This window comes from Gobius niger (genome assembly GCF_951799975.1).
Source record: "Gobius niger genome assembly, chromosome: 4".
Taxonomy (NCBI): Eukaryota; Metazoa; Chordata; class Actinopteri; order Gobiiformes; family Gobiidae; genus Gobius; species Gobius niger.
Genome location: NC_136855.1, coordinates 23,947,293 through 23,975,020, shown reverse-complemented (window position 1 = coordinate 23,975,020; position 27,728 = coordinate 23,947,293). Strand labels below are relative to the sequence as shown.

General features: G+C 40.9%; 1 protein-coding gene across 5 annotated transcripts in view; it reads right to left on the bottom strand.

Annotated features, from left to right (window-relative positions):
- Positions 1–27,728, bottom strand: part of zfhx3b (zinc finger homeobox 3b) — a 219,018-nt gene that overhangs the window by 128,044 nt on the left and 63,246 nt on the right. For all 5 annotated transcript variants that reach the window (XM_079554550.1, XM_079554549.1, XM_079554551.1 and 2 more), the window contains 2 exons: positions 16,918–16,952; positions 3,111–3,182 (listed from right to left, as the gene is read on the bottom strand). The gene's annotated coding sequence lies outside the window, so the exon portion shown is untranslated. The remainder of the gene's footprint in view (positions 1–3,110; positions 3,183–16,917; positions 16,953–27,728) is intronic.

Sequence of the window (27,728 nt, the reverse complement as noted above, 5' to 3'; positions counted from 1 at the left end):
TGATCAGCCATTGTGAGAGTGATTCGTCTAAAACCCTGAGCTGCCTGAAGCTCAGCAATGGGAGGAGCAAATGAGAGAAGCTGCAATGGATGGAGAAAGAGAGAGAGTCTGCAGCCACAGAGAAAGGCAGAAGAGGTACAAGGAGGAGAACGAATCTGAGAGAACACACCACAGCTGAAGGTAGGTAGGAAGGCTTCGGACTCGCTGCCAGGCCACAGGGACGAAGGACCTGCCTGTGGTAATTGCTTTCTCATTAAGGGAGGGAGGGCGCATGGCAGTTAATGATCGCGACTTAAATGTGCGCTAAATGACAAATGGAGAAGCGGTTTGAATATGCTCGTAACGGAAATCATCCCCACGGCTTAATCTGCTAATGCCTGAGCTAATAGGCCAAGTATGCTATGTGGCACATAGCATGGATTGTTGCATGTGTGGAAACTGCATGGAGCTATTCAGCTCAGACAATAATGAAGAGATGCCATAAAGATTCTTTGAAATAACACTGCTTAACCACTACACATTTTGTGCTTTGTTTAGACCTTCTAACCAATGCACCATGAATGGAACTGTTCATCTGGAGTAAAGATTGGTCTTCAAAACAGCAGAGGACTCAACACTGAGGAATATGCATAAACAACAAGCCGGATAAACAACCCAGTCCAGTTGACTATACTTCAACTACGAAGCATTATGGATACATTTATGAATAGAAACCATCTGTTTTATTTACGCAATGCCTTCTGGGATTTTTGGCCAATGATTACAATGGAATAAGTGTGTTTTGGTCCATTCAAGAACAAAAAGTGTTCAAATTCAGTCCCCATGCAGCAGGAGGTGGGCTTAGAGTGGGACCACCCCCTCAAGTTAAAGGGAAATCAGGTTTTCATTGATTTTTTTCTTTTCTCAAGATGGACTCCAATGTGGATACAATGTATACTTCCAAAACAGCTTCAGGGGAAACAAGAGCATTTCTAACCTAACCCGGAACAAACAAGACAACACTGAAACTGTGCAAAATTCAAAGAAATTGGTCATCATCAACATATGGAGAAGAGACACTTGGTTAAGCCAAACCCTTGAGTCAATAAACAATATGTCACATCTAATCTGTGTTTTTGGACTAAAGCATCCTTTACAAACATGTTCAGTTCAACCTCTTCTACTTCACATATGTTGAGAACTGCAAAGCGCAATGTAAAAATGTACCGTTGTGTTCAAACACAAGAGTACAACAGAATCTAACACACTGTGTCTACCAACCTCAGACATTGATTCAAGTCTAATAAAAGTCAACTTTCTGCTTTACTCTTCATTGTGTGTCTCTTATGTAGGATTCTAAATTCTATTCTTAAACAGAACATACAGATACCGCTGATCAAATGAGTTCAACTTATTTGCCATAAATCATCACACCAGAGCACTTTAGGTTTTACTTTAAAACTAACACCGAAGTCCATCGTTACAGCACATGCAAAGTTAAAGTAAAGATTTCCAGAGGCTGTAAGTTGTGGAGTCAATTTTCCCATGTTGTAAAAGGCACATCACTGATCATGTCTTTTTAAAAATACTTCTTTCTTTGAGGTTCTTTGATTGCATGTAATTGATCAGTTGTTTGATTTTTTTGTGTGGTATTGTATCTTTCTAATTAACGTTTCTTTTTTCCTCATTTTTTGTAATATATATTATATTATACTAAATGTAATGATTTTATATCTATTGTTAGGTGGAGGCGTAATTAAAAGCCCATTTGGGTTTTCTGCCTCTTCCTGCACTTGTATTGTTGTATCCTAATGTTATTATTGATTGTGTTCAAAACTAAAAAATAAATAACTTTAGTTCAACTTGTCAACATCTATTTAGATGGAAAATGAAATTCTCTCCGTTGTTGACTTTGAGAATCCCTGATCTCAAGAGAAACACTCCACTTTTTTTTTTTTTTCTCAAAAAGCTAATATATTTTGTAACATAACAAGCTGTGTTTTCAAACTTTACATTTTGTGGCTAAATCTTCTAAACTGTAAATGTGATCCGATTTTGTTCATGTGCATTGATACATTCATTGCCTCACTCAGACATGCTCAGTGCGCTCCGAGCTTCCTTCAGTCTCATCTATTGGACTCCCTGCTCGCAAAAAATAAACCCTTGGATGAGTGCCAGACAATAAATTAAGATCTTCATTAGAAACATCAAATCTAAATTACAATTCAATTAACAGAACAGCCAACCTGAACTAATCAACCAATTAGCATGTGTGCGTTGGCAGAAAAGCTAACAAAAGCACACAAATCCCCTGGGAAAGTACTAAAACACTTCAGGAGAGTGACACAGTACAAATGAGCTGGCAAAGACGCCAGCATCCAGCAGTGGCAGATGGTGAACATGCAAAGCCACTGTTACACTGGCATTTATCGCTGGCAATTACTGGGAAATGAATCAGCTGAATTGAGGATTTTTTTGGTTTTTAGACAGACAAAGAAAGTAAAGCATTATTGGTCCCGAACAAAATAAGAAACATTTTAGTATGGCAGCAAAAGAGTACAGCATTAACATGTAGATATTTAGTCAAAAGCATGTTTATATCAATATAAAGTGAATGACGTATCTACTAATATGGGCCAGTTTTTGTTAATTACTCTTAGTAATGTGTTATAAATAGTAGTGTATTATACAGGGTTGCAAGTTATTGCCAAGTAAGACTTTCCCTTCAACTTCATATGAATGTTGTGTCCCTGCTTTTCAACAACATGATGAAAAATCTGGGCAGAAATTTGATTGGAATTGGAAACGAAAAATGGTCATTCAACTATTTAATATTGCACAGCGCAGATTAAATATGATCGAACAGCACTGCTTTCTTTGTAAAAAAAAAAAAAAAAAAAAGAAGAAAAAGGGAAAAGAGCTGCAACGTTCTTCCCATCTGAAAGAGAACTGGTTGGAAATTCAGTCACATAATGTTTGACAAATAGTGTTTAGAAAGTTAAGTGAATTTGTAGAGTTTCCCCCCTCGGTTCACGGCCCTCTCCTCATTGGTGAGTGCAGTGGCAGAGTGAAAAGCTTTGAGAATAGTCCTGTTCACCGTGTTGTGTTGGGACGTCTGTATGCACACATACCTTTGGGCCACAGAGAGTCTGGGAGGCAGGCTCTTCAAAACCCCTCTGTCACCGCCGCCTGTCTGTCGCAGCCTGCAAAAGTAACAAACATGACATTAAATACATAGAGACTTCCACTTGACAGTCAATGCGCTGTGGGACAGAAGGTAGCTTTTAGCTGCATGTATAGTGTGAGCAGCGAGCAACTTTGGGGGGCCAGTATCATTATGGGGTAGAAAATAATGTATTCTTTTAACTAAACAAACAAACTAAAACTGAAATCTATGCCTTTATCAGAATGACATTTTATATTTTTCTGTGAAAATAGTTTGCAAACACATAGAACTTACATCAGATCTCAGCGTTGTGACGTAAACTCCCGGGCTCATACAATTTATTGCATATTTCCTTCTACTCTTCACATCCTTTCACGATATTCTCCTGTCCAATAAGGCCTATGGGCCAAGACAGAAACTGAAATATTTTGCTCATTATTTTTGCCAGCTGGGACACAGACAATCAAAAGCTTGAAACATACACAGCAAGAGGGCCATTTGCAATACGGTATCAGTTTGCCAGATAGCCTTTCTTTCGCAATCATGTATTTATATATTTATTAGAGCTGGGGGCAAGTAGGCCTGTCACAATAGCAAATTTGAAGGTCAATATATTGAGGCAGGAAAGTATCGCGATAAACGATATTATTGACTCTATCGATACTAGATACTGTCAACTCTCAGGCGTATAAATGACTGTAAACCTTTGTTCTAAAAGTGCGTCTTTCATATCCGAAAACACCACACATGCTGCAATAAACATGAAATACAATGTAACTCAATTTGCAGCAGAAAATATACAAGGGAATGCTTATAAATGTACAGACGATAAATATCGAGCCCAAAAATATATCGTTTATCTGTCATTTATTGAACGCTAAGTCGATATAGTAAATATCGTTTAACTGTCAACCTTATATGGTTGCATTTTAAAAGAAGCATCATAGAAAATAAATGAATTCCATGTCCTATAAAATGTCCCTAAATAAACAATATAACTACAACAGATGGTTTTATGCATACGTTTTTGTTCCGTTTGTATTGTATAAGCAAATGTCAGAACCAGGCAGGGTGATTATGCCATTACTAATTCATGTTCATTAACACAGTGATGTATAACGTCTCCACAGCGGGCTCCAGCTTGATTGCACTTGTCATGTATGGCTTATTCTGCTCTGGTACTAGCTGCGGGGAAGATGTCAGGAAGTGGCTGGTGCAGACAGTGGGTGCGGGGCATATGGCGCATCCCGCGACATTGTCAAGTGGGGTGTGACTTGAACATGGAGACACAGGGGCGCAGCATGCTGACGGATGGTGCTGCGATCCCCTGTTGGAACCATGCCAAGGATCCCAGTCCCCTGTGCCCCAGCCCCTTGCGTTCTGAAGAGCCCCTGGGCAAATCACACAGTTATTGTTTACAATGCCAGACAATTAGCACCACTTAAGATTTATTTAGTCATGCTCTAATGTGCTGTAATTAGCTTGAGGCTCAAACAGGCCCCCTTTGTATCCCGCCACCTTGTCGCTCACATCACAGAGAGTGCATCAGGATGAGACAGTGAAGGAATGTGAAGCCATTGGCTGGGAACAAACTGTAGTGGAGCACAGCGAGAAGGATTACAAGGGCCCTAGCCTAGCTTTCTGGATCAGCATTTTTTAAGAGATCTTTGGGGGCCTGTTGGCTGAACGCATAGTAGGAGGAAAGGGCAAATGCAGCCCAGTTACTCTTTTATAGAATAGTTTGTGGAAAAACACCCCTGACACACACCTCGGGCCAGCGCCGCTGTTTGTCATAAGACTCAGGGGGCTCGGCGGGTCTGTCACATGACCAGCACACTGACCTTAAAGGCCAGTCTTCTCAGTAAGATCTGGCCACTCCCACTGCCTTCGCTGCTCCCTCATAATGCGGTTTTGGGTCACAAGCGAAGTGGGACACAAAGTACACAATAGAAACAACGGCAAGAAAAACGTATAACAAATACATTTTTACAGTCACGCCATTTGTACAGCTACAGCTTAAATGGTGTGAATGCTGTAATGTATAGACTGAAAGCAATAGTGGATATTATGTTCATTTAAATAAAATGTAACATACTAAATACTTTTGAACCAGTTTACATTTTACTCCATGTCCACCAGCCTTCATCATCATTCGCATGCAAATCTCCCATACAAGCTCTCAATTAATGATCTATTCATACACCTACTGAGGTCACATCAAGAATGACAGAATTCAACCAAAGAATGTGAGGAAGTCTGGTTCAGCCACTTCACTGACTGCAACATCCCTCTTAGAGACAAGAAGTGCCTTCATTCTGAAGGAGAACATGGCGTTGTGTTAAAAGACTGTATGTAAGTGTAAAGAGAAGAATAAAGTGTGATGTGTAAGGACATATGGTTCAAGCTCACAACATGAAATGGAAGTCTTTGTGTGTTTTAAATACAGCAGAGCACAGGGTAACAGCAGCGTCTGGCTCAATGTATATGTGAGCAGCTGAAGGTCAGAGCTGCATATGCAAAGCCTATACATATGCATAAACAAAAAGCCATCAATCTTCCCGGGCTGAATGGAATAAAAAAGAATAACTAAATATTAAAACAGCACGTGGCGCTCTATTCAGCACATGCTTCTCATCACATAACGGCGGCAACTAAAAGATGCTGATGTGCGACGTTCGTGTGGCCATTTTGTTGTTAAACTGGTGACTGTGAGATGCTCTCTAATCATCACACAAGTAGGCCTGCTCATGTAGCCATCATCTAAAATTGCTATGCCCGTCGAGAAGGATGGTGCTATAAATGAAATATCACTATCCATTTTATCTCGCGGGACAGCGTGACGCTCCGAACCAATCAGAATCTTACAAGCCAACCCATGACCTTTTTCATCTCAATATGACTACCATTATCTTGCTGAAAATTAGAAGTGTCGAGCTATTGTTCGCCAGCGACAAGGGGTGGAGGTTATTTAAAGATAAATGCTGCAGTGTTCCTGATCCATGCGGCAATCACATACCAGCAACATGCACAGAAAACATGTCTGCTGTTGTCAGGCTGTGGGACGCTCATGCGCACAGAGTACACAATAACCATACGGGACTGAACCGGTTCTGCGGACATCTGCTATGATGCGCGATTTTGTGAAATTACTCAGGACATGACGGTATAGATTAATAGATTTAAAAAGGAAACAGGCATGATTTGAACAATGATTTGGTTTGAGCAGGCTTTATGGACAACTGGATCATAGATGGCTAACAGCTAATGAGCAAAACTATATAAACCATATTTCTACAAAGCACCCAGTCCAGTGTATCCAAAGGCTAAAAGACATGGCGAGGTGAAATATGAGCATCGTCCATCTTTCTCCCACCTCTGCCCACACAGGAATTTTGATGATTAGCATATGCAGTCACATAAAATAAGGACATCTGATAAAACATTTTTTTTGAAAAACATTTTTGCATTACTTTTCACTTCATAATTTTTTTTCAGCCAAGGACAAATTTATAGTATTTTTGGTTATCTGTACAAATAATATACAATACAAACTATTTGAAATGACTGTAATACTGCAGCCAAACCAATACCCCAAGCTCCAACAAAATATTTATCATTCAGAAAATGTTACTACTACTTTATACTGTTAAAAAGAAACATAAGAAACAGCAGGCAGGTCTCAGTCCATTGAGAATGTTTTTCAAAATAAATGAATACATTTCCACTTTTAACATGACCAGCATGTTGCATACATAATGTCAGAGTGTGCCACCGAACAGTTGTGCTTTAACTGTTGTATTTCCATGATTGGTTGGTTCTCTCTATTTCCTGTTCATTGTGTGGGAGCACACTCCATTGTCTGTGGTTCTGTGGTGCGGCCCTCACAGGGCCCTCTCCAGGGAGCACTGCATCTTTTATTAATCAGGCCCGCGCTACAGTCCGCTTATCTAATTTAGCAGCCGGCCTCACATACTACTATGAGCTGGGGTTTAGAGGGGACAGGATTGTGGGGGTGCACCAGGGTGCAGAGTGGGGGTTAGGGTTCTTCCCTCTTTATTTTTTGGATGCAACGGGCGAGTAGAGGAGACAGAAGGGAGGTAGCCACTTATCATACAACCTGTCACCAAGTTTTAGGACTGAATCACAATACAGCAAATTACCTTCTGCTGACAAGAAAAAATGAGCGTGGCCCCCTTATGGAAAAATAGGATTGTCAGGAAAAGGTGACACATTGATTGCTTAGTATGCGCATCCAGAGGGCTGGGGTTCACAGGCATCCTGCCTATATATATGTAGAAGAGGTGCAGCAGTGCAAAGCACAGCCATGAGGGGGATGAGAAATTGAAATGCCATGTTAGATTGGAGCCCCTTCCTCAAGCCAATCTGGCCTAGCACATATGAGATGGCCATATCATTGTACACCCATGTGTGTTATGACCAACATGCGCCAGTGACTTCCTGTAGCTGTGGATGCACTAAATGAGCAAAGCCAGAGAACAAAAACAGCATTGTAGAAAAGCACAAAGAGCTTATAATGCAGTCGCATATGTGGGTCTTAAGGTGTTTAATGTCTTCTGCCTCTGACCCACACCCCATGTGTGTCCTAGCTCTGACGAATCAGTGTCACCAGTGTTGAGAGCACTTACTGTCACCCTGTGCCCCAGGCTGTAGTACTGATGGACATAAACTATAAAATATCAGCCCCCTGGGGAGACATCGCTCATGCACTGCCTCACAGCCGCGAGGGCTGGACTTGGTCAGTGTGGACGCATTTGTCTAAGTGGACTTTGTAAGCAAAAAAAACGCCAGTTTTAAGTGGGGCAACAAGAATGTGGTTCACTGAGCAGTTGAGTGGACACTTTGCAGTATCACAAAAAAGAAGCTAGAAAACAGTTGGTTTATCAATTTTAGTTGTTCTCAGTATTTTGGCCTTGTCGTGAAAATCCCCCACAGCAGAATTCCATGAGAGGAGGATGCCCCCCAAAACCAATCAATAAAATCAATGCGTCTGTCTGAGGACATGTCCAAAATAAACTGTTAAGTGTTCCTCTCTGCCCCTTGTTGTAATCAGTGTTAGAGGTGTGGAGTGAAGCACAAACACCCCTTCACCACTGGACCCTTCACTTTTATTCCCCTATTACCTCCCTATAAGGTCAAAGTAATGTGTGCTGTAGCATCTTTATAAATCTAGGAATAGTTAATCATATCATATACAGTATAAGGAATATTGTTTTTATATGCCATAAGTGAAGTACAGTAAAAATATCTAACAGGGTACATGTTTATGCAGGGGCAAGTATGGACCACTGAAACAGTCTCTTAAGTCCTGCACTGGTCCCTGCACTAAAACTATGCGTATAATTTGTAATAACGTAATGTAATGGCATGACCACTTCATGATTATGTGAGATTCTTCACCTCTGCCACTGTCCATAAGAGCTGACAGAGTTTGAATGAAGCGCCTCGGAGTTCAGCTAAGGTACAATTGGAAATATGGCTATATTTGTGGGGAAGGCAAGGACAAATATTCTTCATTATTGGTCGTAAAAATGCCATACCACCTTTGCTATGCCTGATCATGTCAGATTTCGGAGGCTAAACGGGATAGGTTAGTATCTGGATGAAAGACCATGAGGGAATATCAGAAAGGGTGAATAGGTGAGTGGTTGGTGATGGTTAGAGGGGTCATTGGCGCAGAATGGCAAACCTTGGAGTGAATGAATAATTCACAAAAATTGTAAAGTGACTTTGCGAGTCTGGATTATTTTTATTAATAAGACACATATTATTATTCTTGAAAGGCAACTAAAATAAAAAGTAAATCATTAGTGAAAGTGAAGAGTGCAGAGCAGACAAAGTTCCAGGGTCAGGAGTGTCGCTGGCACTAGCAGGAAACCACCCCCTAAAATCAATGTAAAAGGTATTAATAAATTGTACGCAAATAAATTAGGCTATAATTAAAACAGCACGCACATTTGAAAGAAGTTTTAAAACATGGCTCTGCTCTCTTGCCGATTCATCCAAGAGCGTTTTCTAATGCTCTGCGTCTTGAATAAATAGATAATAAAAAATGTTTTCCAGCTTTTTAATCACCTTTTTTTTCCCCTTACCTCCTGAACATTGCTACTGTAAAGTCACGCTCATATTAGGCTAAGGGATGAACAATAAATAAGCTGTAATTACTTAAAAGAGCCCACAGTGGGTTGAAGCTGTGGAAAAGGAGTTTCAGTTCATCTACTTTTGCTCTTTTTTCTATGTTTCCCCTTTTTCTCCTTCTCTCTCTCTCTCTCTTTAATTGGATCTGGTAATTAGTTTCTCTGATGGATCTGTGAGGTCTGAGGCATCCTCTCGCGGTCATTAGTCTATCTGAAGGAGGGCACTTTTAAAAGCCTCACTCTGTCCCTCACATGTCTAAACACCAGACATCATTGCAAGTCCAAACTTGGTCTCATAAAACTCCATTAGAGCATAAAGTTTCTTTATGGCAATGTTTTAACCAGGGCTTGACATTAACTTTTTGCAGTGGTGTGATTAGTTAACAAGTTTCTGCTTATTATTAATCTAAACAAAAACTGGAGATAAGTACATTTTGATTATTCAATACAATACAACAAACAGAGTGCATAGAGTAGGTGTATCATGTTTTATGTTCTTGTTGTATACCAAATCAGATTGTTGTTAAACTCAACTAAGTGCTTATAGGGAAAGTAAAATAGTTGTGTTTAGTTAGTGCGAATGTAAAGTTTCCTGTTTCAACTCTTCAAATGATTGTTAATCTTGGTTTAGAATGTGTTCTTGTGAGGAAATGCTGACTGAAGGTATTGCCTTCATTTGCCTAAAGAATCGTTTTAGGTTAAATTTGATGTGTTTTGGTATAATGACTCATAGCTTTCTTAAAAACACTACAAGTACTCGCACTGTGTCGATGTTGGATCAGCCAGGTGAAGATAAACGCTGCATTTTACAGAGAAAGTAAAGGAAAATCATTTATCTGCTGCACATGTAACATCCAATCTAAAATGTCCTTTGGCTGCCTGCTAGGCTCGATCAGGCTGTCTAAATTCTTTTTTAAGATGCACGCACATCTCCAGACCTATAATATACAACCCCCCTCTAGCATCCCAACACCATTTCCCCCTTACCCCCCTCCTCCCCCCCCTCCTCCTCCTCCCCTCTCCGCACTGGCCAGGCTACACTACACTAGACATCTCTCCCTAATCAGCAGCCTCGCCTCGCTCAGACCCGTTGCCATAGTAATGTGCCGGCTGGTCGACATGGCAACCACTCTGAGGTCCACTATTAAATGAAGAAGAAGAGCGAAGAGAGGGAGGGAGGGAGGGAGGGAGAGAGGGAGATATGGGGTGAACGGAGTTGGGATGAGAGAGGAGAGGAGGAACAGGATAGACAGCCAGAGATTGTCCAAGATGGGGGAAGGGGTAGTGATGGTGGGGGGGGGGGGGGGGGGGGGGGATAAAGGGGGAAAATGAAAAATGTAGTAAAAAAAAAAAAAAAAAAATGGTAGAAGTAGGAGGGGCTCATGGAGGGAGACAGAAGCGTCTTCACAATGCAGTGTTATCTATAACGCTGCACACCTTCAAAAATGTGCCACAACAATGCAAACTAACTCACTTCAAGCTTTACATTAATATCACCAAAGCATCCTCTGTCTAATGGTAAATTAAGAACTTAAACGTTACTACATGTTACTTATAGCTAAGAAAGCCAAGGTAAAATGTTAAATATATCAATATTATTTATTTTTATATGAATACCATTAAATTTAAAGTAATACAAAAGCGTCCATCAAATATGAGTTAAGATCTTGTAGACAAAAAGTATACCAGGAGGAGGCACATTGAGGGTTTACTGAATTTCACTTCACAGATTTTTTTAAATAAAACATGACTGTATTTCTATTGCGTTACAATCCAATATATTAGGCTTTCTTATTGACGCCTAATGGTTCAAAAATCCTGTATTTCCTTGTTAAACTTTCATACTACCTTAGCGCCCTCACACAGGCACATACAAACTCTGATGATCATTCCAAAAACCCTGTCGGCTCTGTGATCCCAATCAATGCCTTTTTCTGACTATTCCATCTTTCTTCATATTTCTCTCTGTCACCTCTTGGCCTCCGCTGCACATTTGTTGCTGTTTCATTACAAACCTCCTGCTTCCTCAGTAGATGCCTGTGTCTCGCGCTCACTGTCTGATTGTGTAATGAATGAAGTGCCATTCCATCAGGATGCCACCGCAGCAGTGACACTAAATAGCATATGTTGCCCTCTGCGACAGATTCCTGTATGATTGTAAGTCGTCTGATTGTCCCCGCAGCATAAGGAGACATGGCTAATTGCTTGTCCACTTTGTGCCATCAGTCCTGTCCTCCCCAGTGTACCATTCAGAGTCAATTAAAGTGAACTTAAACAGAAGGAGAAAGTGCGTCATTGTCTTAATGCAATTAGTGAAGTGTTCCCACAAACAGGCAATAACACAGCAGGCAAGTTTAAAAATAACATCACGGAAGAACCACCCTTAAAACATTCCCCTTCATATATTCTCTTACTATTTCTGTCAACTTCGACTTTTTACATCCTAATTCTGCTATCAAAACCCTGTTCAAACAAATAGTTTTAAAGCATCTCATCCCAGGGCAACAACACCATCTCCCCAGTATAGATTCTCTGGTCTCAAGATCATTTTGAAAGGAATATAATTGTACCCAAAGAATCACACCAGTTCAAGTACTTCATAATAAGTAATATGTTCCCAGGGGAGGCCTCTCAGATTTTGTAACAAAGGTGCTTGACATTAGACCAGCATCAGGAGGTCCGGCCCCCAGTTTTATGACCACAGAAAAAAGCAGCCCACCACTCACACAAACTGACCTTCTCCTGCCTTCTCCGTTATTACAATAGAATGAATTTATCACTTACTGCAAACCCATCACTGTTTTACTTTGTAAATCTATTCATGAAGAAATAACATAAATTCAGAAATCTTCACCCTTTTGTTTACAGCAGAAAAATCCATAGCTCAAAACATTTAAAAAAAAAATGATTGTGGTTATTTGGATTTGAAACTAACTGGTTTTACACATAAGAAGACCCCATGGATAAGAAACATTCTGAAAATCTGAGTTGTTTTGGTTACCTGATGGTCAGATTTTAAGTTAGCTCTTTAAGAATCATATTTTTGCCTTGGCTTGTTTTATTTATAAAGCGTGGAATAGGAGGCAACACACTTTATATCCTGTATGAGGTTTTTGTTGTATACAGTATTTCATTGTAAGAACAAAGAGGTCTGTAGCCACCTGTGTTACTTGTTATGTTTTCAATGTCTTGTAAGTCCATGTGGGCTGGGCACTATGTGCATGACACTTAAATAAATAAAAATTATATATATATATATATATATATATATATATAAATGAAGGTCAAGCAGTAACTTTTGTTCTCCAATGGAAGATTACCGTTTCCGAAGAGAAAGCGCTAGTTGAGCTCTCTGCACCCCACACTTTGCATTGTGAACACAGTGTGAGCTGCTGTCCCTTTATTTGTTTATACTGTCAGAAAGCAGGGCTGTAGCCTCTATGCCCTGGGGCCGGTACTCTTTGTGCCACTGAGGCCATGGCCATATGTCTGTGCAGAGAATCCTCAGCTAAAGACACAAGTGTGACGCAAGCACTGCTCCGGAGCTCTGCAATTAGTGCCCCTCAGTGCATAGCTGGTGCACTCCTCTACACATACAGTTATAAAACAAAGTCCACTTGTTCAGTGTACACAGGTCATTTACCTAGAGTCTTCAGCTTTGTACAAATATTCCAAAGCACAAAATTGTCACTTTGTCTGCATAAAATACACAAGGAACCAGCTGTTTAAAATAGAGCTTAAATTTGTAAAACAGATGATAATTATTATTGCAGGGAAAGTGATGTGTGTCCAGCTCCTTTCATGGGCTGCTTTGCTTTGGGCCAAACTGCAGACCTTTTGTAGTTTTGGGGGAGCCAGTCTGTGTGCCCCCGGGCGTCCTGGGCAGACATGAATTAGAATGTGCCTCACACTTTAACCAGTTCAGTGAAGAACCTAGCTTCACCGGGTGTGTCAAATCTTTTTAATTTGGCCACATCACAGTGACTTGATGCATGACAGAGCACCACACAGCTGCTAAACGTCATAAAGCGCAGGTGTCACATTTTTAGATGCATGATTGTTTTTTCCTCTTTGTGATAAGATGTCAAAGTAGACCCTCTTCCTCCATGCATTCACATTCGTTTTTACAGTCGATACTACTAACTTGTAGCCCAATGTGGCTGAAGCAGCTCAAATGAAATAAAAGGAACATTTTGAACACAACACTAAAAGGTAGTAGCTGCTTTACTATTAACTACTTGACTCAGGTTGCCCTGTTATTTGGTCCCATGTCACTATTACAGCCCTATTCTGACACATATGTAAAAGTCCCCTGCCCTTCGAATCCCCCCCCAATTACAAAAGGTCCTTGAGTTGCAGTTTGGCCCCCTCTCCACCCAGCGCCTGCCTGATTACTGAGTGTGGGACGAGCTGCGCAGGCAATCAGCCACACAGCACAGCGGACCAGAGAACTGCGGCTGGGGGGGTCAAATCCAAAATAGTACAAAAATAAAGAGGACTGCAATTACAGGCCACGCAGCAGAGGGCCTTGCTCCAGCACTCCTATACTGCATTGATTTTGGACAGAAAAGGTTATTAGATTTTATTGGAGGAAATAGATGCTGGTCGACTTTAAATGGTGCTGTATTGTTGGGGGACTGTGAAAAGGCCCCGTGACTCAGGTCTCCCATGGGCGTCTTTGGACTGACATAGGGACACACGGACATCACATACTAGGTTTACAGATTCCTATGTCGCAATGAAATTATTCTAAACAATCTTTATAAAATATTCACTCATATGTCATATCAACAAACACATTCCTTATTATGCCCATATTCTGATTTTGAAACACCTTATTCCGTTTTAAATTGTGAACTAGAATTCTGTCTTAAACCACTGAATTAAACATATGACATTTTTCATCTCGAGTTGTTCGAGAGTTGTTTTGACACACCAAGACATTGTGCGTCAAATTGTGTGTCGGTATTAAATCAATAATGAAATACAACTATATAGAAAAATGTATGCAACATTTTTTATTAATTAAATGTATTTCTTTTCTGTTTCGTAAATTGAAATGTAAATGTTTACCCCAGGACCCCTGGACAAATTTGTGAAGGTTAATGGATCTTATATGAATGCAAAAACAGCGAGAATATATCATTATTATAATCATTGCATTACATCTCATTTTTAATATTTCATGAAAAATGTTTTACTCAGTCGTCCCTACAGTTTGGTCCGGGGGCATTTCTGTGCTTTAATTCCAAGTATAATTGATCAAAACTAAATACTTCAGTATAAAAATTAACATGAAAAACTATTTTAAAAGCAAATGTGCTCATCCATGGCACCTCTCAGTGTATGAGACAAAACTCCTTTTCCATACCATGAAAACACAGTGATGAAACGCATGAAAACATTATGTGAGTGTGGCCGCCGCCTGTTTGCTCCTCTCTGTGTAATGACTGCCAGCACATTTCCTGTCACGAGCGTGTGGCTCTCTGGGCTCCGGGAGGATAGAAGACAGCGCAGCCTCCATATTTGCCTTTGTGCTGGTTCACCTGTGTGTGTACTCTGCCGTGTGTGACGTTTTCTCAGTCAGTGTAAGCTATGATCTGCGGCCGCGCCTCAATGAAGTGCTCTCTCCACAGCCATCAGTGGCGCAGTGGCCAGTGATAGGCAGTAATCAAACGGACAGGCGACGTAACACACAAACGCTTTTAATGATTTGGACTATTGTATAATATGATGCCGGCTCACTTAGGTGTATGAAATGCAATTACTCTGATTATACATGCGTGTCAAAAACATGTCACTTAATGTCAAAACAGATGTTATGTTAATGCTGGGATGTGGGAGGGTGCGCGTGTTTGTCTCATTGTGCTTGCCGCTCATCCTCCTGCCTCATCTGTATTCGGAGCAGGTAGACTGGAGCATGGACCCACAGCTCAGTAACTAATGGAGGGGCTGATGGGAGCCTGATGACGACCACAGGGCCATTTGGACACAAACACACAACATCCACAAATACTAAACTATGCTCATTTCAGACCATATCTGCACTCATCATGCCGCTACAAAGCAGCAAGTTAATTACATTGACCATTTAATACCAGATATTTTTAAGTGCACAGGGGATGCAATTTGATAAATTTTATCATGTTCCCCGTAAGTGAGTAACAATTACAGCGTAGACATCATTCTCTGCCTCTGTTCTTCTGCTGCTGCAGCTCAGCTTTGTGCCTTTAATTGCTTCCACTGCAAACTTTTTCAGCGAACCACTGCCCCTCTAAGTTGATTGCCAGGAAGTGCAAGGAATTAGAAAATGAATGTCACATCAGGGTCAGTGCATCAGAGTGGCACACAGAGCGGACAATGCCCGTGTTCTTGTTATGAGACTGCACTAGCTTCACAATGGGCCACTGTTTTCTGCTATTAAGACCACTTTCATTACCACTTTTCTCCTCCTCTCTCTCATTTTTTTCTTTGCATCTCCATCTTTTTGAGCTGGGTCAAAAGGGCTGACAGCTTGTGGCCCATGAGTTTTTGAGGCACCAGGGAGAAAGGTAATGGGCCCAGCCCCGGAACAGGCTCTCTCTCTGGGCACACTGGGGCTACCGGCTGCTTTGATCCAGTAGCTCCTGCTCAGGTCTCCTGACGCCTGCAGAGGAAATTCAGAGGAACAACTGGAAGGAGCCTGTGTTTATTCAGGCCCTTTAATGAGGAGAGAGACGGATTATCGGAGGCCGAGATCTACACAAGAAATACAGGGAAAGAAAAGAGCTCCTCCCTCCAGATGTTGCTCTACACCGGTCACTCTCAAAGAATCTGAGCAGAGAGGGAGGGAGTTTTTCAGTTTCTGTCCAGATGTGAGCACAGGCAGACGGAGAAAAGCGCGCAGACGTGTGTTTTCTTTCGGGCCAGGGGTTAGGAGGTGTGGGTTACCAAAGCTTTCAGGCATAAGCTTTGCTTTAAGCAATTTGTGCTGCCTTAAAAAGAAAAAGAAGCCATTTCCTGAGGCTGTCATCCAAGCTCTAATGTGTTAGCTTTTCAATGTTCTACACATAGCTTTATTGTAATCCTCATTAAGAAGCAGAAGCTTGTGACGTAGCTGCAGACGTCCAAAGAGTGTCCTTACATGGAAGTGAAACAGAAGTATTTCCCAAACTCAACAGCCATGGAAAAAGAAAAAACAGGTAGGCCCCGCAGACAGAACAGCCTCATGCCTCAGCGTCAAGCCACCTCTTGACCCTTCACCAGAGACTGCCCAGATCAATACACCTCTCTATTGTCAAATCATTTAGGAGCACATCAGGGTCAGACACTGGTCAGACGTCCACACACCAGAGGGCAGAGGGCAGCCTGCTCCGCTCATTTACATGTCTGTTTCACACGTCACCTCTCCTTTGTAAATGATCACTTTAAACACCTGTGCAGTGTTTAAGAGACATTTTAACTGCAGTAGAGCGTACGATTGAAATGTTGCCTTACCACCAGTAAAACAGTACCAGGTCTGTAAATATAAGCATTGCTTTATGCCATATATTACAAATGCTTCTACCTTACAAATAAGGAGATTTATACAGTATTTTTCTCAAGCGCAAAAACAAAAAAGTTCAAAGAAACACTTACCAAGTGTAAAGCAGACCAAAGCTTCCCTCACAGACCTGAAAAACACATAAGAGCAGGGCATCAGTGTCCAGACATCAGTCATCAGCTTCAAACACTGTGTGAGAGCAAAAAGTGGACAGCACATCTCTGAAGGTTTTTACAGGAATCCTTTTTCAGTGACCAATAATAACTGCCCTGGGGCGATTCCTCTATGGCAAAATATGATGAACGATTGGAGAAAACCTTAAACAACAAGGAACGTTCAGCATGGTTTAGTTGATGAAGTATTTTACTTCTTATAGCTTGAATAAACAGTTCAAAGGCAGATACAACCTAATAATATATTTTACAAGGTACTGTCCTGAACCCAGTGTTTCATCTTTACAGCACAGTGACATGGTGCGATAGCCTCAATCAGCCTTTAACCTCTGCCCTGAGACAAGGTAAAGGCTTGCATTGGCCTGACTCTGGGTCAGTTAGAGCCTGTATTTTTGGACGCTGCTGCTGCTTGTGCATGCACTTTAATAAGCGGGCTGCGGATCGGGCAGATTTATGGGCCCGTGGCGGGATGGAGAGACCGGACTCCCTTGGCCTCCAGCTTCCCCCTGTGCCATTACGCCAGAGTGAGATATAGTGGGATATTGATCCCAATGCCACTTCATTTCGCAATAACTATTACACGATATTCTCCCCAGGCAGCTCGCGGCTCCTGATTTATGCTGCCGTGCTATTTACATTAGCAGTAAGTGTTTTTCTATATCAACAGAGGAGGGTCTTAAAGCCACACAAATGGACATGTGAACATACACGTCCCATACCAGAGCTGTCTTTCTGCTTTCTGTGACAGCTTTTCACTGAAGCAGGGCTCAACTTAACACAGCACAGGTCACTAATGGGTGACATACACATAAACATGTTGAAGAAAACAACTACAGGCGTTGCAGTGGTACCAGTGACCTACAGGCTGTGATTCTCCTGTATGATATATCTCGTTCACAGTAAAGACAAGCTGCAGGCCCATGGGTTTAGGAATATCTATATTCTTTATCATAAATGTTTGCTCCTCTCACAGAAAACACAATATTAACTATCACAACATCACAACTGTGTAACAAAACCATACATATGGTATGTACTTTAAAACCTCTAAACAGTGGTTAAAGACTGATGTTTATAATTTACACCATTGAGCTGCATGCCTACCTCTAATGCAAAAACAATTCTAATTGAATAAATGCTGGCGGTTAGCATGAATAAAACAGCTATCCTATTAGACAGAGCGGGTGCCTCCTGAGCCACCGGCACATTACCAACACGAGAGTCCTGGGCCATGGCCAAAGTGGCTTCCCCTCAGGTCTGTGCCAGCCTTCTACGGCTGCTCCTGTAGTGTTTGTTTATCCCACACTCCAGCCGTGAATGGCAGAGGAGGAGACATGAGTGGGGAGGAGGGCTAAAGACGTGCCATGTTTAGATCTGACATACCCACAGGCAGCTCCCACTGGGGCACAGATGCTGTCACTGCTACACAGTGCCATGGCAAACAAAACAGAAGAGCTAATCACCCTTAATTGCTTGGAAGCTGTTTTAAATCAGATGAGTGTGGCTTAATCTGCAAGTATGTAAATCAATCCACCCACTCACCCCGCCCCCTTTGACCCATTTACCCCCCTAAAGCGTTTTCCCCTGGCACAATCAGCTCCTTTTCTCACAAGGGGGGTGGGAGCGGAGCAGGCCCGCTGCCAAGAGGGGGAGAGCTGGCAAGCATGGTAATGTGGTGGAGACACTTGTTGCGACAAAGGCTCGCCTGTTACATCAGTGTGTGGACGGATACGGGGTGTTTGCCGTGAGCATATGGACAGGACTATACAGGAACAAGGAAGTACCACAGCCAGACGAGGGCAAAGTGGTATTCTGTCATAGTTCATTCACTTTGACTATATGTAAATGGAGCTTTATACAAGGGACACGTGGATCAGCTCTTTGCATTCATATTTGCATATGTCTTCAGGAAAAATACTGGTGCATCTCAGAACATTAGAATAATATCCTAAACGTAAAGTAATCACTTCAGTGTAAAAACACACACTTATTCAAGGAGATATGTGGGGACAACACTGGTAATGACAAATGAAGTTAATGTTACAAATATTACATTTCTTAATTTGTAGTCACACTGTAGTACAATACAAATAACTGAATTTGACTGAAAGTAAGGATATGAACAAAAAAGAAAAGGTATCTAAACTCAAATATTGTTGATGCCGCTCTACATTTCAAAAGACATTTTTAAAAGCATAACGGATTTGCATACGACAAGAGACGCTTGGGGACTCCAAGTTCGTAGAGGCTTTTTTTTATATTGCTTTATCAATATCAAACATCTCTACAGGGACATTTAAACAAATGCTGTACCATTTGCTTTTGCTTTTGTGGGACAGTTTTGCTTTGGAAGACTTAACTTTGGACGTCATAATCAAAGCAGGATGTAAATAGGAGATCAGAAAAGCCAAGTAGAGCCACCAAACTGTAGTCTGTAGCCAGGATTAAAGTAAAGCCTGCAGGCCTGTCCCATGCACCAGTGAGATGTGAGTGACCCCCCCTCTTTCCACCTCACCCAGGACATCCCATCGCTCTCACCACACCCATTAACACCAGGCCCTAATGCACTTCCTATACCTGCGTGCTTTCCCCCACTGTATGGAGTCTCTGATGATTTAAACACAGCAACAAACCTGTCCCATTTTCAGAGTGACTTTATTGATAGACTGTCACTTTGGATTGGAGCTAACTGCTAATGGTTATTTTACGGTGCATATGTCAAATCTGATGTGCGCCTTCTTTTCTCTAGCTTGTGTGTTTTTTTTCCCCGTTTTATTCAATTCATGATATTCTGTCACAACATTTGGCATAAGAAGTTTTAAGAACATGCATCGACTAGACTAGTCAACTAATGAGGATCCTAAAAAATAAATACAAATAAACAAATAAATACTCACTCGATTTTCATTTTACTTACATATTTATATATTCAGTTTCCGAGTGTTTAAGGCAGATTTATAAAATATTTTGCTAAAAAATTGTGAATAGTCAAAAGCAAAAAAATCCTTGTGTCCTTGATGAATTATCTGACCAAAAAACAAAAGTACTTTACCAACTACTTGTATTATGTCCTCCTGAATAATTCGAATTGATTCATGTTAGGAAGGAACATGCAACATGAAGGTTTAAGAATTGCAGAATGAAAGCAAAAACAATGGGAGCTGAAAATGACACAGAAGAGTTGGTGAAGGACAAGACGTGTGGTAGAAGTGAGGAAAGCTGGGTCAGAGAGAGGCCAGGGGAAAGCAGAGAGAGTCTGCAGCAGAAAGGGAAACAGATGAATAAATGCATGGGCCACAAAATGAGGAGAAGGACAGCGGCACAGAGAGAAGGGGGTAGGAGTCATCAATGGAAGATTTTTTATTGTCCGGACTCAGGAGATGCGCACAAAAGCACACAGGCAAGATTCAATTAAGTATCATATGCAGTGACCTTATTGCCATGGTTACAGAATAGGGGACATTTTTCGTGAAGTCTGTGCAAAAGGGGAGGAAGACAAGGCGGACACGGAAGACAGGAAGACGGAGGGTGGTAGAAAAAAGGAGAACGTTAATGGCATGTTCCCTATATGTGTTGCCTTTATGTGGGTTTTAATGAGCCAGAGTCAAAGGTCCGAGATCGTCCACAGATTGGACAGTCGGGACGGCAGCGGCAACCGTGCATTCGTTAGATGCCAAATTTGCAATTTCCTTGCCCGAACAATCGTTTTGAAATAAAAAAAACAAAAAACAAAAATGCTACCATATAACCACAACACGGCAGAGATTTAGAGTGAACCCAAAAGGATCTCATTTCAAACAAGCCTAAAACTAACTTTTTTACTACGGAAAATATTTGTTTTCGCACAACGTCTTTAAATTCCAGGTCAGAAAGCATGCGCTGAAACGTCTACTACTCTTTCCTTCTCAAAGCTATCACTCTCGCGTGAATTCATTAATAACTAAACGTACAAATGATTGCCACATGGAAATGGGATGTTTTTTATCCATTACTGCTGTTTTTTTTTATGTGTGTGTGTGTGTGTGTGTGTAAGGCTCCGCTTACACAGGGGTCTAAATAAATCTTCAAAAAAAAAACTCAGGCTTGCATATGCTTACAGAGAGAGAGAAAAAAAAATTATGACAATCATTTCCCATCACATTCCATTATGATGTTGCTCTCCGTCACATTTGGCGGCGCACTGCAGAAGGGGGAAAGTTGAAGATTGTTCTGTTTGATGAAGCTGTAGTGTGTTTGCTCGCTGTCTGCGGGGACTGTCTTGAAAACAATCTATCTGAAACTTCCCCCGCTGAGCAAAATGTTAAATAAACAAAAGCAGGGATAAACAAAATCACACTATTTCAATGTCACCGAGAAGAAAGGCGACATTATCATGCGGCAATCACGAAAAAGACAGTGGCAGGAAGAATTTGATCAATGTTTAAACTTTGGGGGCGCAAAACAGGAAAGGTTACTCAAAACAACTCATTTTATTAATTACTAATGTTCTCAGTTGGGAAAATGTCGTAAAAAAAAGCGCACTTGGTCTTTTTTTTCCTTCTTGCAGGCCATTTTTAGCAATAACAAAAAGAAATGCATACGGCGTAACTTTTTGTATGTTAAGTATGCAGCCAATGCCTAACCTACAGTACTGTCTTCTCTCCCTGTGGTGGAGAGCAGAGCAGAAGGGAGCGCTTAATGTCGCCATGAGCACTTCCAGAAAACAGTAAAGTGCGCAGCCTGAGCCTTCAGCAGCTGATCTACTCCTCCAAGGTCATTAAGTGTGCCACCCAAGGTCACGTGATTAATGAGTGACAGACCCTGTGCTGCAATAACATGTTTGAATGTGCCCCATTAATTAGACGGGGGAGCCACAGAGAATAAATGGCCAGGGACAGCTTGGCCCCCTCACAACCTTGTCCTTTCCAGACACAATTTTTCATGTTCATCAGGACAAACAGACACGAACGAGCAAACCACCAAAGCAAGTGCGCCATTTAGAAAACATTACCAACATTCGATACCGGAAAATTAATATTAAGGCGTTAAAAAGGCAAGTGTTTTTTTTTTTTTCTTTTTTAGGTGAAAGAGATGAGTCCGGGAGCTTTCGACAATCAAAATGAGAGAAATCCAGTGCCTCAAAGCGCTCTGGTCTGCGCCCGGCCTGAGGTTGGATCTGAGTATCCAACATCACAAACACTGGAAGCTCTGCGCTGCTTTTTGGGGACTATGATAAGCACTGAGCATTACTGAGGCCAATCTCCAAGAGGAAATGAAACATTCTGGTCCACAGACACAGGGCATTATTAGAAGACAACAGGTCCAGCCCCCGGGAAACACATGGAGAAATTTAATTGATGCTGACCCGCTGATCGACTCAATCCTGAAACGCTATTGTTCAACACATACTGCAACGTAAAAAGTCTTTATTTATTTCTCAGACTAATCTACTTAATGCAATTTCAATAAGTCAATTTCTTGGAGTGGCCTTGTTGATTTGAAACCTCATCGGCCTCTGGTTTATTTTCACCTATATCAACAAATGTAATGGCTACTAAGTATATTGGGTCATAATATCAGAATGCTCTACATGCTCTGAATACATTTCAATCTTACCTTGAGGTCATAGTGTTATGAATAGTGCCAAGAGGGTCATTAATCACGAGCATCACCTACAGTGAACATAATAACATGCACAGGGGGAGGGAGTCAGAGCGGAATGGGCGCAACACAGACAACATATGGTCCACACAAATAAAGTTATTTAAAGCTTTCCCCTCACGTCACCTATGTTTGTGCAACCAAAACGTGCATTAAAGGTATATGTCAGTGTTTTTTAACATAGGGCCTCATTTCCTAGTTATCCACAGTGTTGTTGATTTCTGGAGAGATTTTTTTTTTTAAACTTCATGCAGTCCTTATATTTGAAGAGTTTAGTGGCGCTAGGCTAATGCTAGGCTATATCTACGGTAACAGCTAGCCTGCTTTAAAAACACAGCTTTAGACACACTCCACAGTGCACTTGAGGCAAATCACTTACTTATAACACCAGAATACCGATATAAATGTCTGTGTCGATAGAATAATTTTAACGATTTTCCATTTTAAAGAACTTATATTCGCTAAGCATCAGCTTCGTGGTTGTAAGCTATGCAGCGGCGGAGTGATCTGCTAGAAAATAGTCCCTCAAAAGGTGGTAATTCAAGTGATGCAAGGTCAGTTATATTTAAAAAAATACTCTGACACAGACATTTACATCAGTATTATAAGTGATTTGCCTCAGATGCACTGTGGAATTGGTCAGACTGTTTTTAATGCAGGCTAGCTGTTACCATAGACATGTGCTAGCCTAGCAATAGCCTAGCGCCACTAAACTCTTCAAATATAAGGACTGCATGAATTAAAAAATATATATCTCCAGAAATAAACAACACTCTGGATAACTAGGATATGAGGCCCTATGTCAAAAAAACTGAAATATCGCTTTAAAAATATGATATTTATCGGTTTTAGTTTTTAACATACAATAAATTCTGGGCCAAATGTTTGTGCTTAAATGCAGAATGAAAATAATTTATGAGGCAGCTTTTTAATAAACATATTTTTTGAGTGTAACTGACAATTTACACATAGTTTTCAAAAACAACATAATAAAAAAAAGCCTCTAATCAAACATTGGGAGAACCCTTGACCCGTCTGTATCAAACTTCTCTCTGGAGATTTGACACACATCTCTCTGCTCAGATCTGGATGCCGTTGCTGTTTGCCCTCTGATATATTTTTAATATTCAGATGATCATTTCAAATGTGTCGTCCTTTCAATAATTGATCTATCTATCTGCTAGCAACATAACACATGCTGAGCTTTGGCATGAGACCCTGAGTATATCCCTTCTGCTGTGTAAAGCAGGCTGGAGCTGCTCCTCATTGTGATGCACTTGGCCAAGGGAACAGTGCGGGGCACGCTCCACTGAACCCTCGGTTGAAGTCAGCACCACGAGCTGCGGGTCAACACTGTAACGCTACAATCATCGTCTGCAGGCGAAAATGAAAATGAATGATAATAAACAGTGAACTGGTCTTTGTGGCATTTCAAGTGAAAACTGATGATTTATCGTTTTAACCACAGATGAGCAGGAATAAAAATAAAAAAACACACACACTTGGCTTCAATGCAAATGTGAGTCCAAAGAGAAATTTTGTTGCATGATACAAAGCTGAACTCTCCCCTTCTCTCCCTCTGTTCATATGTATTTGATATCGCTCTGCGTAGTGTTAAAGTTTTCATCAATGGTTTGAGAGAAATTCTCGGCATATGCTTTACATGGAGTAGAACTGACAACAAAGCTGATCAACTCGAATTGCGTAAAACAACTGCATAATGCATTTGTGTCTCATAAAAACTGAAGGTACAACAATGTTTTTGCTGTCAAAATGACCCAGCATTTGGACGTGAACTGTTTCCTGAATCAGTTTGACTGATATGCAGAGCTATTATCAATGAAGGGAATTTATTCAAAAATTCGTCATTTATCAAAAATCGTCCTTTAGTCAAAAGGATTTTCAAATATTGTAAAACATTATGCTGGTATTTAACAAAGTTGTGTAACTGTTTTGTTAAATATAGTTTTATAATTGAATATTTATAAAGTGCGGTGTCGTAGTAAAGATTTTGAAATTGTTCAGGCCTGGCATCTTCAAACCCATGAAAAAAAAAAGTCTAAAATAAAGTACAGCACAGAGCACATTATTATTTCCAAACATAGTGCAACAGAAATATATTCGAATGTTTTTCATCCCTTTCTTTGGACCAACAACATCTCCTGTGGTGGCTCATTTCCTTAGTGCAAGAGGTCCCCCACCCGTCATGGCGGCCGGGGCTTCAGGGGGGCACACAGCAGCCAATGCGAGATGGAGGCGAGGAGCAAAGTAAAAGGAGGGAAGCCATGCTGGGAGAAAGGAAATCTTCCATGTGCACGAGCTGGAGTGGCTAGAGGACATTTTCACGCTAATGGCGACCGGGCCAATTGAAATGACTGCAGCGCTGCATGATTTGAAGGTCAGGAGACAGCGGATTATATTCCAGTGGTGCTGAAGGGGGATTGGACGGGTGCAAATGGTGCCTCCCCCCACAACGCCGCCTTCCCATCAGCGCCCGCTCGCTCTTCCGCGATTCTGAATTATTGCAGAATGGCCAAGATGGAATCAACATAGCACAACAGCCCACCACCATTACTCTTAGACGCTGCACACACACACACACACACACACACACACACACACACATACACACACACTCACACCATACCAACAAAACACATAGCAGCGTGCTGGTCTGTTCAGCGCCCGTACATCATCATGAGAAATACTGCGGAGGGAAATTCACAAACTAAACAACACAACACACCATCTGGCATGGGATAAAACAGCATATATCTCCACTGACTTTATACCCAACCGCGCACTAACACAGAGCAACACACACGCAGTGGGACAATGAAACAATGGCCACAGCATGCAACACTGTGCAAGCATTTTGGTGAAAAACGGAAAATGCAAATGAAGACCTTACTCATTATTTTTGTTTGCATCCTATCACAGTATAACCTTTACTGTTGTGACACAGGAAACAACTGAGGATCACTGGACATTTACACCGAAATAGGAATATTTTAAAAGAGGAATAAAGGTATCTTTAGAAATGCAGAAAGAAACAGTTGACATGCTTTCTAATCTTTCTTTTGGAGTTTCAAATAATACAGTTGTGAATCTAAACATCTATATAAGTCTTTTAATATAATGCTTTTACTTCATGAAAGTGGTTTTGTTTGTGGAGCTGGAGGAACAGCATGGCAGTCTTTGGATAAATCGCAGTTCAAAAGTTTAGTCCCACATGAGAGAAACATAGAGTGATTATGCACATGGCTGCGGTTAACAAGCTTTAATCACATGTATGATGGCATGCGTATTTACTGAGGGCACAGAGCCATTACACTGGATTGGTTTTGAGTGAATATTACACAAACAAGGCCCAACAAAAAAAAAGAAAAAAGCTCCAGTCTCCATGCAAACAAATGGAAACTCAGTCAAATGAGGCAGGAAACATGTAAGGGGGGATTTTCACCATCAACTTCATTCATGTAATTAAAGTAATCCAGTCGAGGCATGTCTCCTTTAAACAATAAGTGTCCAGGACTTGCCATTTACTGCTAATATATAAAAAGAAAAGTGGACACCTCCAAGAGATTTTTATTATTTTATAATAGTTTCCAATTAAGTGGCATTCCTTTTTCATAATTCCTCTCTTCATTCATGTTGGTCTCTCTCAAATCTATTGTTTTATAGATTTATTTATTCAAACATTTAGTATATATTTAAATTGTTATAAATGTTCCAGAAATTATATTCGATTTTTGAAAATGTATGTTTATTTATTTATTTATTTTAAATGTGAGATATTTTAATAGTGAAATGAGTCAGTATTCCACTTGCAAATGTAGGCTGGACTCAGAGGATTCCCTCCTGGTGCTCCTGGACTTGTAAAACTCTGTGGGAGATAACAGGGCCGTCCAGTCAATCCACTGCATGTTTGAACGCCTCAACATGTTAAGCTTTTAAAGCAAGTATTAATCCGGGATTTTCAGAAAGGGGCTAAGTTCGGCATGTTATCGTGGCTCAAACCAGACCTTAGCTAGAGTTCAATCAGACTGTACTACTGCTAACTCCAGTCACTTGGAGGACAGAGGCAGAAACAGACTGCAAAAGTGTTGTGAGAGGTCATTTCAACATTCATGGATTTCCCAACAGTGAATCTATTGCATGGGAATTTGAATTTGATGGGCTGCTTGACTTTTCCATCACACATTCATGGATGTATGCAACAGACAGTGGTTCTGGTGGAGCCTTAGTGACCTCTATGGCCATCATAAGAACAAATCAGGCCATGGTAAAACAAATGGACATGCTTTCACACTGTTTCTACTAAATAGCAATGCATGTTATGAAATCAACATGTTTCAGGAGTGACATCAAACTAAATCAGCCAATAGAAGCACACAGGAAGTGGTCATGTGACCACCTCTATATGTTCCAGTGTTCTATCGTCAAACTCAAAAAAGTAAAGTTATTAACTCGCAACTTTGCAAACAATGCAAAAACCAAAAGCTAAAATTGAGGTGTGTGTGTGAGTGTATGAAGTGATCAGGTGGAAAATTATTTGAGGCTATTTACTTCTACTTCTACTAAAATTTGCAAATAAAAGAAAAAATAAGTATGACTGATATTAAAGTTTACAACTTCAAATTCACTTTAAATTTCCAGAGGAAATGGTAATGTTCAATAGAGGAAAACATATTGATATCTGAAACATGTCAGCTCTGTGAGTGGACAGATAATTCCCCCATCAGCACTTGTCCACTGCAGATAATTGCAGCTCAAAAATCAACACTTATTAAAGAGTGGAGCAGTTGTGAGTGGGACTGACTTACAGGCTGTATGTGAGTTAAGGAGAGAGAGAGTCCAAATGGATTTCAGCCCCAGAATAAATCACTGTCGCCACAGAAACCCACCGACAGCTGTGATGGATGGCTCAAATTTTTGTGTTGATGTCTTTAGTATTGCTGACAATTTGGTAGTTCGGGCTTTTCCACTTTCTGAGCTCGAGTGTAGCAAAACAAATTCAAATGCTGGTGTGTACACACAACAACAGTCACACAACTTTTTTAAAACCGTCATTATTTCACACATGCAAAAAT